Source organism: Bos grunniens, chromosome 15 (assembly GCF_055505025.1).
Source record: "Bos grunniens cultivar Pamir isolate PY7600 chromosome 15, Bosgru_T2T1.0, whole genome shotgun sequence".
NCBI classification, from domain to species: Eukaryota; Metazoa; Chordata; class Mammalia; order Artiodactyla; family Bovidae; genus Bos; species Bos grunniens.
This window is the reverse complement of record NC_141179.1, coordinates 33237204-33251918: the sequence shown is the minus strand read 5'-3', so window position 1 is coordinate 33251918 and position 14715 is coordinate 33237204.

Here is a 14715-nt window from a genome sequence, read left to right as displayed (position 1 = left end):
TACCTTTGCTTATCCTCCCCTCTCCCCTCTCCCCACTGGTAACTGCTAGTTTGTTCTCTAAATCTGTGAGCCAGTTTCTCTTTTGTTGTATTCACTAGTATGCTGTATTTTTCTTTTAGATTCCATGTATACGTGATGTCATACAGTATTTATCTGAATTATTACCCTTAGCACAATGCCCTCCAAGTCCATCCAATGTTGCTGCAAATGGCAAAATTTAATTATTTTTAATGGCTGAATAGTATTCCATTGTGTATATTTATCACATCTTTATTCATTCATATGTTGATATATACTTAGGTTGGTTGCATACTTTGGCAATTGTTAATGATACTGCTGTGGACATGGGGTGCATGAACTTTTCAAAATTAATGTTTTTTTTTCCTCCCAGAGTTGCTGGATCATATAATAGTTCTATTTTTATTTTTTTGAGGTGCCTCCTTACAGTTTTTCACAGTGGCTGCACCAATTTACATTCCCACCAACAGTGCACGAAAGAAACATCTTATTTTGACTTCTAGCTGCCACTCACTAACTGTGGGTCCTTGGCAACATTGCCAAACCTCTTAAACCTTAAAATTCTCACTGTAAAATGGAGATAATAAGAACCTACCTTTTGGGGAGATTGCAAGGATGATGTCAAAATGCCTAGTGCACTTAGTTTACAGAAAGTATTCGATACACATGACCATTTATTTATGAAGATTGCCTCCAGAACAGGAAAAGGTGGGTAGAGATTTTGAGTCATGGGATCAGATGGTGACATAAAACTCTTCCTCTGTATCTGCAATCAAAGTCTCTTATTGAGTGTGTATCACATACACACATATGCAACTACCCACTGTGTTTTTGGTCTATTTCTGTAGCTTCCTAATACTGTTTTATTCCTTCTTCCTTTCTTCATCTCTGAAAGACATCCTTGTGTTTCCTTTTCTTTACCTCTTCAAAATGTCATCAGAAGTTGTGATGAATCACAGCAGTCTGGCTTGAGAATTGGTCCACATAAAAATTCCAAATATAATCCACCCTGGGATGATGATGTTGATGATGTTGGTTGTGAATTATTCATACAGTCTAATGAGGAACACGAGAGCATTTGTAGTCAAATCACAACTTTTCTCCAAATGACATAAAGCACATCTGAAATAGATCACACTGATTTCACTTTGCCTGAATGGAAACCAAGGCCAGGGGATGAGAAAGGACCAGGCCAAGTTGACCAACAATGGGGATTCAGACAGGACCATGCTTCTGTCAGGGTTTAGGACTGAGTAGTAAATCTCCACCCACTCCCTCTCATACCCTTATTTCCTGTAGGATAAATTATATGATTTTTTTTTTTTTTGGCCTACATGGCATGGCATGTGGTATCTAGTTCCCTGATCAGGGATTGAACCCACTTCCCCTGCATTGGAAGCGTAGAGTCTTAACCACTGAACTGCTGAGGAAGTCCCAAATTGCATGATTTTTAAAGGAAATACATAGCTGAAAGAAAAACGTAACGGTATGAAGACAGTTGGTTAACCCAGATGACAACAGTATATAAGTTCAACTTGAGTGATAACAGTGAAAGACAAATATGAGCTAAAGCCAGCGTCTGACCTGTGCTTCCTAACCTAGAAGACAAGGCCCTTTGTGATCCAGCCTCCCATCTACTTTGCCAGCCTCGGATTTCCCTACCCTACAACTGGAAACTGAAACCCCACATAATATCCATACTGAAGTCTCTCCAAACACACGGTATCTCATACCTGCCTGATTCTGCACATCCTTACCCTCCACTACTCTTTAGTTCCTGACTTAAATTCTTGTTATCCTTGAGTCTTTGGCCTGAGCCTCAATGCCTCTGGAAAGAATTGCCAGTCCTCTTCCACCCCTGTTAGAGTTCAGATTCCCCTCTTTTTTGTTCCCAGGGTTCCCCACACATATCCCTGTCATGGTATCTCACACTGTGTTAACATGGCCTGCTTCCTGGTCTGTCTTCCTCACCAGACAAAGGACCCTTTAGAATGAGGACTGTAGCTTTGTATCGTAATGCCCAGCACCTACTAGGCTTTTAATTAAGGCTTGTTGAGGGAATAGGTATTGTTTCCAGTTCTCCAACATTCAAGAACTTTTTTTGAAAAAAAAACAAAAAAACAAAATACTTTTATTGGGGCTTCCCTGGTGACTCAGTGATAAAGAATCCAGCTGCTAGTGCAGGAGACAGTGGTTCAATCCCTGGTCTGGGAAGATCCCACATGCAGTGGAACAACTAAGCCTGCGTGTTACAACTACTGAGCCTGTGCTCCAGAGCCTGGGAGTTGCAACTACTGAGCCCATGTGCTGAGTCTACTGAAGCCTGCAAGCGCTAGAGCTTGCGCTCTGCGACAAGAGAAGACGCCTCCATGAGAAGCCCGTGCACGGCAACTGGAGAACAGCCCCAGCTCACTGCAGCTAGAGAAAAGCTTGCGTGACGATAGAGACCCAGCACAGCCAAAAATAAATAAATACACACATTTTTAAAAATTGTAAAATTGTGTTTATTTATTTACTTACTATTTGACTGCTCCAGGTCTTAGTTGCGGCATGTGGGATCTAGTTCCCTCACCAGGAATCGAACCTGGGCTCCCTGCACTGCAAGCAAGGCGTCTCAGCCACTAGACCATCAGGGAAGTCCCCTGAAACGCAAGAACTTCTAATTCAACTTCTTTCACTAATAGATAACAATGTCCTCTCCGCCTCTCTTCACCATATGCTGGGTGTATGACCTAGTAGACTTATATGGACTCAATATGACTTACTTCAGTTAAAAAGAATGACAGGGGCTTCCCTGGCTGTCGGGTGACTAAGACATTGCAGGGGGTGCAGGTTTCATCCCTGGGTGGGGAACTAGGATACTACATACTTCACAGCCCAAAAACCGAAACATAAAACAGAAGCAATACTGTAACAAATTCAATAAAGACAGTAAAAATAGTCCACATCAAAAAAACTCTTTCAACAAAAAAAGAATGATGGATTGTTAGACTCAAAAGAATGTACAGAGGTCATTTGATCCACTCCGATCAACACCAATGTGAATTTTCTGGAAATTTGAAAATATTTCAGTAATGGAAAGCCACAAAAGGAAGTAATCAGCATCAGAAATAAGGGGACGTTAACCTTCAAGTGGGCTCAGATGGTGTGTTCAGATAAGTTTGGTTTTCAAGAATCAGGAACAAAGCTTTCAACTTGTTACCCCTTCATGTTGAAACATGTAAGTACATAGAGCAAAATGTAATTCATAATGTAATTTCATATGCCTGTGATTCATTTACTGTTCATTCATCAAAACGCTTAGGTGCAGGAGTGTGCTTGACACCTGTTTAAGCTTCCTTTTCTTGACAAGAAAGTTTGTTCTTTGTGAGGTAACTCATCTCCTAAAATTTGGGTACTTATAGGGAAATTCCAAACCTGGAAAATCAAAATGCCTTGTAAATTGGTCCTACAACTTTCTCACAGTATAAGTTAATAATCCTGTGTGTGTGTGTGTGTATGGTGGGGGGTAGTGTTAGTAGAGTTATTGTGCTGTAGATGAAATAGGTCACTGACTAATTGACTGAATTTCCCAAGAGATTAGTGATCCACATCAGAACTTCTAAGCTTTTCCCAATTGGCTGTTGCTGCTAAGTCACTTCAGTCATGTCTGACTCTGTGTGACCCCATAGATGGCAGCCCACCAGGCTCCCCTGTCCCTGGGATTCTCCAGGCAAGAACACTGGAGTGGGTTGCCATTTCCTTCTCTAATGCATGAAAGTGAAAAGTGAAAGTGAAGTCACTCAGTCTGACTCTTAGCGACCCCATGGACTGCAGCCCACCAGGCTCCTCCATCCATGGGATTTTCCAGGCAAGAGTACTGGAGTGGGGTGCCATTGCCTTCTCCGTCCCAATTTGCTATACATCCTTAATTGGCTTCAGGTTTATGGTTTGAGGCTAAAGTGTGTAAAACTGGACAAAAACCTTTGAAAAGAAAACATTCCACTAAAATGGTGATCATTTTGAAAAATGGATTGTGTTATTACCTATGTAAAAATCCCATACTCAATTTTCAATGCCATAAATTACATCTATACAAGGAAGATCTGGCTGTGGTCCTTTTTGTTTCTTTGTGTGATAGAGTTCAAGATCAAAAATTCTAAAATCAAACCGTCGAATGAGAGCATCACTCAGAAGCTGGTGTCAGATTACTGAAGCAAAACAAAGCAAGTCAATAAAACAAACAATCCAGACATCTATTTCTGCTTTATTGACTATGCCAAAGCCATTGGCTGTGTGGATCACAATAAGCTGGGAAAAATTCTGAAGGAGATGGGAATACCAGACCACCTGACATTCCTTTTGAGAAATCTGTGTGCAGGTCAGGAAGCAACAGTTAAAACTGGACATGGAACAACAGACTGGTTCCAAATAGGAAAAGGAGAATGTCAAGGCTGTATATTGTCACCCTGCATAACTTATATGCAGAGTACATCATGAGAAACGCTGGGCTGGAAGAAGCACAAGCTGGAATTAAGATTGCCGGGAGAAATGTCAATAACCTCAGATATGCAGATGACACCAGCCTTATGGCGGAAAGTGAAGAAGAACTAAAAAGCCTCTTGATGAAGGTGAAAGTGGAGAGTGAAAAAGTTTGCTTAAAGCTCAACATTCAGAAAACGAAGATCATGGCATCCGGTCCCATCACTTCATGGCAAATAGATGGGGAAACAGTGGAAACAGTGGCTGACTTTATTTTTCTGGGCTTCAAAATCACTGCAGATGGTGATTGTAGCCATGAAATTAAAAGACACTTACTCCTTGGAAGGAAAGTTATGACCAACCTAGATAGCATATTCAAAAGCAGAGACATGATGTTGTCAACAAAGATCCGTCTAGTCAAGGCTATGGTTTTTCCTGTGGTCATGTATGGATGTGAGAGTTGGACTGTGAAGAAGGCTGAGTGCTGAAGAATTGATGCTTTTGAACTGTGATGCTGGAGAAGACTCTTGAGAGTCCCTTGGACTGCAAGGAGATCCAACCAGTCCATCCTAAAGATCAATCCTGGGTGTTCATTGGAAGGGCTGATGTTGAAGCTGAAACTCCGATGCAAAGAGCTGACTCATTTGAAAAGACCCTAATGCTAGGAAAGATTGAGGGCAGAAGGAGAAGGGGACCCCAGAGCATGAGATGATTGGATGGCATCACCGACTCAATGGACATGGGTTTGGGCAGACTGGCAGTTAGTGATGGACAGGGAAGCCTGGTGTGCTGCGGTTCATGGGGTCGCAAAGAGTCGGACATGACTGACCAACTGAACTGAACTGAGGCTAAAAGGATGGTACTTCCAAATAAATGTCACGCCCAAAACTGAGGTGTGTTTCATAGTGCTGACCAAGCCAGTAGCAGCAGGGGTCAGATTCATGCTGAGAAGAGAAGGCCCTGCCACTCAGAATCTTGGGCTGAATTAAAGGAAAATCAGTAGATTCAGATCAATTAGAATTATTGGGTGGGATGCTAAAAATCTGTTAGTCGCTCAGTTGTGTCCAACTCTTTGTGACCCCTCGGACTATAGTCCATCAGGCTTCTCTATCCATGGAATTCTCCAGGCAACAATAGTGGAGTGGATATTCATTCCCTTCTCCAGGGGATCTTCCTGATCCAGGGATCAAACCTGGATCTCTTGCATTGCAGGCAGATTCTTTATCCTCTGAACCACCAGGTGGGTCATATCTTAGAAATCTAAGAACTCATCTAATTCTGGAATCATCCCACTCATGTCCTTTGGAGTTCATCCTGTGTCTGAGTAATTCTGCACTTATAAAACCCTTTCCTTAATTGGTACTTTGTGCAGATGACTCTTAATTTTAAATGATTGCTCCCTATGTCTACCCAATATTTATCTGTGTTTCTTCCATTGTACCTTTTTCAAGATACAATATACATAATACACTGAATCCTTTTATCCAACATCATTCTGGGAGTTTTAGGACCTGATTCTTGAGATCGCTTGGATGTTTTTCTCTAGATGAAAGCTTCTTGGATCCTTTTACTGTTTTTCATATCCCTTCACTTTCCTGGTTGTTTTCTTCCTCTGAAAATCTTTCTCTTTGTGTCTCTATCCCTTAAGTATATTGATTAGAATGAGTGGATGGATCTCATCATGATCAGACCTTGAAAAGTCCACAATAGAGTGAACATTTCCTTCCATGAGCTCATTCCCTCTGTAGTCAACACTTGTGATTTTCCTGTACTTATCACATCAAAGTGTCATGTTTGTAGTTATTTTTTTACTGGAAAATTCCCTTCTCATTATTTTCAAGTTCTTACAGACTATTGAGTGAAAGAGCCTGCCTCAGACCACATTTAAAATCTTACCTCAAGTACAGGCCATACAATTCATGGATACATAAACCCCAAATGAAAATAAGGAAGAAAAGGGACTCTGTACATCATTCAGAAGCAAAATGAAACATCAGTGCTTTATGTGAGTGTAAGTGAAAGTTGACAGGAAATTCAGGGTAGGGTTAGGGAAGGGCCAAAAAGCCTTATTGGTTTATTTTTCCACAAAGAAAGGCAGATTGGGGAGAAATAGGTTGTATCTGCACCTAGGGCACATACTCATCCAAAATTAATCAAGAAGAGAATGTATGATTGAATCATATGTTGTTATTTTTATGGTCATTTATGGAGTTTTATTTGTCTATGCAACAGAGAACAGTGCCTAGGTTCCATGGAAAAGGTTTGCATGACATCAACTGTAGCAGAAAACAGATGGTCATCTGATCTTAATAACTGTGTTTAGACAGAGTGGAACTGCTATTAGTGATACCCTACACAAAGATTTATTTGGGAAGCATGGTACAGGGACTTTCACCCTCATGGAATATTTTTTCTTTCAATGTTTGTGATTGTCTATACAACACTGAAGACATCTGGATATAAACTAAACCTTTCAGTTGGTCATCTGCATGGTTGGCACATGCAATGCCAAACCACTAAATGTAAGAAAAGAAAAATGCAACTGACAATTATTTAGAGATATATAGATTGCCAGACCTGAGTAATTATTCGAAGGTTGGTTCATATGGACATCTCACTGGGACAAATTATAAATCTAATTCAGATCACTTGGTCTATTAAGACCTACTGGTTCCTCAGTGCTTTCAAGAGCACAGTCCAAGTGCCCTAATAAAGCATTCAGGTCCCTCTGTTATTTGGCCCCACCCTATCACCCCACCCTCATCTGTTACTTCTTTTCACTAAGTGAATTCTAAAATCCAACTACACAAATGATGCACCAATTAAAAGTGCTTATGCTTTTTCACGGGCTTCCCTGGTGGCTCAGCGGTAAAGCATCTGCCTGTAATGCAGGAGACCAGAGTTCTCCATTCCTGGGTGGGAAAGATCCCCTGGAGGAGGGCATGGCAACCCACTCCGGTATTCTTGCCTGGGGAATCCCATGGACAGAGGAGACTAGCAGACACACTGGAGCGACTTAGCATGCATACATGCATGCTTTTTCATGATTTCAGCATGTCTTTGTTCGTATGCCTTGTCCCTGACGTGTTTTTCTTCTAATTTCTCTGACTGATAAACTTTCTATTCTCCCATCCATCTTTAAGACCAGGCTCAAGCATTAACGCTTTTGAGGATATGTTTGCTGACTTCCCTGTACTAAACAGTTGTTATCCTCACTATGCATTTACAGGGCACTTCATGAGAATTGCTGTTTCACTTTGCATTGTCGTTATTTATCCAGACATTTCTCTTTCTTATTGGACTACAAGCGGAGTAGGCTGCGTGTCTTTTTAATCATTGACTCTCTTGTGCCTAGAAAAGGGGCTGACTCATAACTGGCACTCCACAGATGCTATCTGAATGAATTAATTCTGACTTAAACTTTTTTTCTTCAATGAGAGAATTTTTATCTGAATAATTTGGGGTGCTTGTTCAATAGTTCAACCATACAGGTGATAGTTCAAGGAATATATCTCAATCCAATATTGGTTTGCTTACATCAATTTAAAAAATAATGTGTTCAGTCAACTTTAATTCATTGACTGCATGTTTCGCATTTCATGTTTTTATGCAAAGGCATGGGAGACACACTTTAATAGTACTTAAATTCTTATTCCCAAAATACATTTTAGGATGTATGTAGCTGTGATACATGCCTTGGGAGGATGCCTGAACTCTCTTTAGGAATTTTTCAATATCCCTAGAATGCATGATATTAAAAGAATACAGTGAATATTAAATATGTAATAACCTTCGCAGAAGCTATGTTCACAGCATGAAAAACTATAAAAGGATTATAGAATGTCCTCTTCACCTATTCAATTGTGGGAATTAAAGGCTTTTCATCATGTCTTTTTTGCTTTATGTTTCATTATTTGATAAGAAAACAAGTTCCCGTGTTTGCGTGTGTGAGGGTGTTTGTGTGTGTATAGTAACATACTATTGTATATTTATGTTTATATTTTACCAATAGTGGGTATATACATATAGATGCAGCATATACCTTTATATGCTTGTGTATACATATACATTTGTATTCAGTGCAACAGGAGCAAACAAACCCACAAAAGAAAATTACTTATACCCCCACCTTCACCTTCAGCCCCTTGAAACATGCCAATATTTTTCATTTCTCTCCCAAATTGTCAGTATAGAATTGGATGCAGTAGCATGAAGGGTAATACAGAAATACTTTCACCAGGCTTAAGGGTAGGAGATAATGAAACTTGCTCCCGGGATAAGCATATTTATTGGGTTTGTTATGTATCAAATGTAACAAAAGTAGAGGATCTGAGGAACGCCCTGTGTGGTTCTTTTCACACCCTTTGATCACACAATTCCTCTTTAATTCAGATGCAGTAGAGCTTAAGTGGCTTCATTGATGTGTTAAGTGTGGAATGATTTTTGTATAAAATAAAAAAGGCTCCATTATGTGTCCAGAAAAGCCTGTGTGTGCTCGTTTATTGAGACAGGAAGTCGGTTTCCCACACAGAACAACAGTTCTGCCATGCTGCAGCATTGTGTCCGAGAGGAGAGGAAAGGAAACTTCATTTTCTACCTGGCAGAAATCGGCTTCTGGAGGAAGGGGCAGACAATGCGATTGGGCTTCCTCTGAATGAGAGGATTTGATTGATTTTCAGAAAATGCACCATGCCATGTAGAGGGAGGCTCCTTGCCATACTTTTGTAAGGAAAACGTACATTTTATAACCGGCGCCTGTCTTTTGAATCTTCCTTAAAATGCATTTTGCTGAGCACTTATCACCCCACTCTTGAAATCAAGGGTGGAGGGAAGAAAAATGCTCTTTTGGATTTTTCCCTTCTAGTTTTGTGTCTGATTTGATTTTTGTTTGTTTGTTTTTCCCTTAAGTCGGTTGCCATTTGCTTTTTTTTTTTTTTAAGAAGTTTTCTTGTTTGTTTTGTCCTCTTCTTAAGCACTTAGAATACTTCTGAAAATTTCCAAGGTGAAGTTTAAAAATCTATCCATAGTTTAAATATTTAGACATGGATATAGTTCTTATCTGGGGGCTTCCCAGGTAGCTCTAGTGGTAAAGAACCTGCCTGCCAACACAGGAGATATAAGAGACACAGATTTAATCCCTGGGTTGAGAAGATCCCCTGGAGGAGGGCATGGCAACTCATTCCAGTATTCTTGCCTGGAGAACCGATGGACAGAGAAGCCTGGCAAGCTCCAGTCCATAGGGTCGCCCAGAGTTGGGGGACCCCTTCCAGGGCCCGAAACTGGGCTCTTGTCTAAATTTAGAAATGGATTGTCCGAGGAGACACATGTGCTGACAAAGCAAGAGATTTTATTGGGAAAGGGCACCCGGGTGGAGAGCAGGAGGGTAAGGGAATCCAGGAGAACTGCTCTGCCACGTGGCTCACAGTCTCAGGTTTTATGGTGATGGGATTAGTTTCTGGGTTGTCGTTAGTCAATCGTTCTGACTCAGAGTCCTTTCTGGTGGTGCACACCTTGTTCAGCCAAGATGGATGCCAGAGAGAAGGATTCTGGGTGGTGGTCGGACACATGGTGTCTCCTTTTTGACCTTTCCTGAACTCTTCTGGTTGGTGGCCGCTTATTAGTTCTGTGTTCCTTACCAGGGCCTCCTGTCATCAAACAACTTATGCAAATAGTTACTATGATGCCTGGTCGGTTTCAATCAGTGTGCTTCCCCTAACAACTCCCCCTGAGAGACTTCACATTCAAGATACTTTTTGAGATTTGGGGTGGAGGTCTCTTTCTTCTGTAACTTCTTCCTGCTGTGCACGGGCGTAGGCCTGCCTAGCAGAGCAGAAGTCTCTCTCTACCTGATCTAAGTCAAGGTATTTTTTGCCTTGACTGAAACCAGCATTCACCCTTGTAATAATAGCACTTTAGTTTGAAACTGTTGGCTCCTCTCAGAGATGAAATAGACAGGGGCCAAACCGGAGACCTAACAGGATGGTCATCACTGGTCCCCAGAAACAGGAGTCAACATTTGGGGTGAGGGCTGCAGGGTTTGTGACCTTCTTTTTTCTTTTTTTTTTTGATTGGTTGGCAGTGAGGCAACAGAGCTGTGCTCCAGGAATCTTGTGTTTAGTCTGAAGTCACCATCTTCCACCTGGGTGGGGGCTCCAGTTCTGTAGAAGAACTCAAAGACATTGTTATGCATATTTCTTTGAGTAGGAACCAGGACCCTGTCTCAAGGCTGTACCACCAATTGATTGTTTCTCCTTTGTTTCTGTATCCCTTCCCTTCCCTATTACAGTTGGTTGAATCCACCCTTTGGAGCTCAGGGAAGGTCAAGGAGGCTGAAGGAAGCCTATACCCTACAGACAAGAAATGGAGAACACAGAACAGATCTCTACTCCAGAGCCCCACAGAGTCCTGCTCAGTTTTAATTTAGGGAACAGGGCAACTAAGACTATGATAACTTCTTGTCAAAATGGGGCATGGCTTGCAGAATAGACACTGAATTGGAAGTATTCCTGAGTTCCAAGTCTTAGATCTGAGCCTTATATGATTAAAATCTCAATCCCTTGGTCTGCCATTTTGTCGTAACAGACCCAATTAGAAGTAGCTGGAGGAGGGATAACTGGAATTTTAACAGACAAAATAAATCTCATTTCTTTTTAGAAGAATAGGCCTGAAACCCAGTCTGGACCTGGCACTTTGGGGAGACTTGTAGCCAGGTAGCCAGTTGCCTAGTTTTATAAAAAGTAAGGTTGCAGTTACTAGCTTCCAGCAGACATTGTTTTGAGAATGCTGACATCTAAGCCTGACACGACTCAGAAAACTCAAGTGTTTGGCAATACAACGTCTAATCTGAAATTACACCCATAGTATCACCTAGTTATTTCCTAGGACGTCTGAATCATAGCTACTTTATTTTGACTTTTAATGTAAAATTTTCTTTAATAGCCAAAGCAGATATCACCATTAATGATGTCAATGTTTCTCTAGGTATGAGAAGATGCAGGAATTGGGACTCATAAAATCTTCTGCTGAAAAGATCTAATTATCTGAAGGCCTGTTCTGCCAGTTTTTCCCAGAGCACAGAGTGCCTCATTCCTGATTTTCACCCTGAATTCCTTTCAGGGGAGTTGAAGGTCAGCAGTTGCAGTGGCCATGATTTAATCTTTGTAGACGTAGATGGCAAGTGTCAGTTTTCAGTTGGCAGAGCCCCTTTTTGTTCATAAACTTGACCATGATTTTGAGGGGGGCATTTCATGACCGTTTTAGCCCATGATGCTGCAAATGTCCATTCTCAGGTTTGACAAAGATTTTGTTGACAGGTCCCTCAATATGATGTTACTGGACTAGGCCATAAAACAGAATCCAAAATTCTCTGGACCACCTGTCTTACTAGCCTCTTGGTCCAGGAAAACATCCCCTCTTGTTGCTTCTTCCCATATCTAGAGTTACACTGTTCCCATCATCAATCTCACATGGAACTATATATTATTTTATCAGAGGCATCAGTCACATATTTGACAGTGTAAGAAACAGCCATTTTGTAAAACAGGTGAAATACAAATAACATAGCTAGCAGTATTAGTAAAGTCACAAGTAAGACTTAAGAGCTTCCATTAGATGTAGCCCAGTATATTCCAGGTCATCTGACTTAGTCTACTCTGTAGGAATCTTTATCTTCCAGGGAAATTACATATTGGCAGTCTATAAGGCACAGAGCCCAGTTTTCTAGTATTACTAGACTGATTATTCTTAGTATGAATTAATTGTTTCCAACATAGAGGAGACTTTAAACCTAAATTACCATAGCCTGGCATTATCTATATAAATCCATCCCATAATTGTGGGAGATTTTCCCTCCTTTGCTGAAACTTTGCTTGTTGCTCTGATTGAGCTTGAGCAATAGAAGAAAGCTCAAATTTATGGCCAGAGTCAGAGCAGGCATTATTAATTGGCCTGGTGAGGGCCATCTAGTAATCCCATCTAGTAATATCAATAGTGACCTGAATATGACATAATTTTTTTAAGTAAATTTTCTCAGGGCCAACCAGTTAGAGCCTTGTAGTAGAGAAATTTACCAAGATAACCCAGAACTAGACACAGGTAATTGGTCACAAACCCAACAATTGGATTGATTTCTAAAACTAGCATAGGATCAGGCCTACGATAAAAAAACATTTGATTCATATGCAAAGGTCCAAGAAGTCAAGAAAACATTATAAATGATCATAAGAATCAGGTCCAGCATCTTGGGCAAGCTGTCTACCTCTGATGTCGTTGTCTTCTCATCTTGGTGTACTGCAGTTTCTCCTCTGTTTGAGCATCATTTTAAGGTGAGATCAGGTCAGCTGTCTTCTCTATAGACCAGTCTAGTGTAGGGGCCTTTGGAAGTGGGAATTAATCTAAGAGTTAATTTCCCTTTAGTTTCATTGTGCATGAGCCAGTTAAGAGTGAAGTGAAGTGAAGTGAAGTCACTCAGTCGTGTCCGACTCTTTGTGACCCCATGGACTGTAGCCTACTACGCTCCTCTGTCCATAGGATTTTCCAGGCAAGAGTACTAGAGTAGGTTTCCATTTCCTTCTCCAGAGGATCTTCCTGACCCAGGAATAGAACCCAGGTCTCCCACACTGTAGGCAGACATTTTACCATCTGAGCCACCAGGGAAGTCCCAGAGCTAGTTAAGAGTACCTGATAAAAAAAATCCTTCCATCCAGGTTGGAGACAGTCCCTTCAATTATGTCTTTATCCAGTCCTGGTTGCAGGTCATGAGCCATCTGATCTTCATCCAAAGATTAGATTACTGAGATAAGCTTCAGAAACAAACTTAGGGTGTTCTTTAAGAATTCAATTAAATTTTACATCAATATCACATAACAGCAAAGAACTATCCAAGAAATGAGTCTTACTAGATGCAGGTCTCCATTAACAAACTGGGATTTAACATTTATTGAAACATCTTTTTCTCCCTAAATTTACCCTCATTTTTATCAAATATAACCAAATTAAGGCTAGCTTGTTTGCAAAATAGGTCTGTTCTCACTAATTTTGGTCTGATGATTTATATAACCATAATTGATCATAGACATTTTATTTTGCTGAAACATTTATAGAGTCTCAGACTGAACCTTTAAAATAAAACAGGGCTGGGAAACTCACACCAAAGGCTTATCACAGATTTCGCCTAACAAATCTAGGTGAATTCTTCCCTTTTTAAGGTCTCAAAAATTTCTTGAGATTTTTGTACCTGTTAGTGAGATAACCTTCCTAACTCATTGATAAACTTACTGGAAACCTAAGAGTTTCCAATTTCTGGAGGAGTCAGATAGAGAGAAAATATAATTGTTTTGTTTATAACATATAATTTTACCACAGTATTGTCATAATCGGTTTGAGAGGAAGATTTTCCATACTCCCAGAAAACACAAGATTCAAACCCGTAATTTTTCAGATAGAAACCATTAAAGCTATAAGCATATTCACTGGTTCATTCAGTCCTTTTGTTAACTTTTGTGAAGTCATTACATTTTCAACTCCATATATTTCTAGGATGTCTATATTAGTAATTTTACCCTACATTATAACATGAGAGGATTTATTACTCACTTGATAATATTTTTCATGAAATTTAACCAACCAAACAAACACAATTAGTTTAATATCTCTCTTTGGGATGTTTCAGGGGCCCTCTGAAGCACCCCAAAGTTAGCTAGAGATCAAAGGAACTTCAAAAGAATTTGATTTAGGAAGTTTTGTCAAAAAAATCAATTAAAAGGCTTTAGAACATTTGGTCAGATTTAGTCTATGTTGATGGGTGTATCATTTTTGGACCTAGTTGGCTCTAACCAGTTTTTCTATGGTCTTGTCATTCCAAACAAAATCCATTTATCTAACTAATTGTAATCCAATTTTATAAAATCCTGATCATGCATAACTCTTTTTAGTAGTTTTCAGTACTTTTTTTTTTTTTTTTTTACTGAAAACACACTTCCTACTTTCCTTTAGCAACCAAGAACTGTTTTATATTAGCATTTTATAGATTGATGAGCATAAATACCAGTGGTAATTTCTAAAACCCTTGCTTTCTTAGAACAGTTTAGGATGGCATCAAACATTATTCATTTATAGTCCCAAATCTCTTTAATTTCTCTGTAAAAGAAATTAGTGTTTAGTAGTAAATGTTTCAAAATCTTATTTTATTTGGAAATTACTTAACTATTCAATAGACTTCCAAAAATTAGCACACTT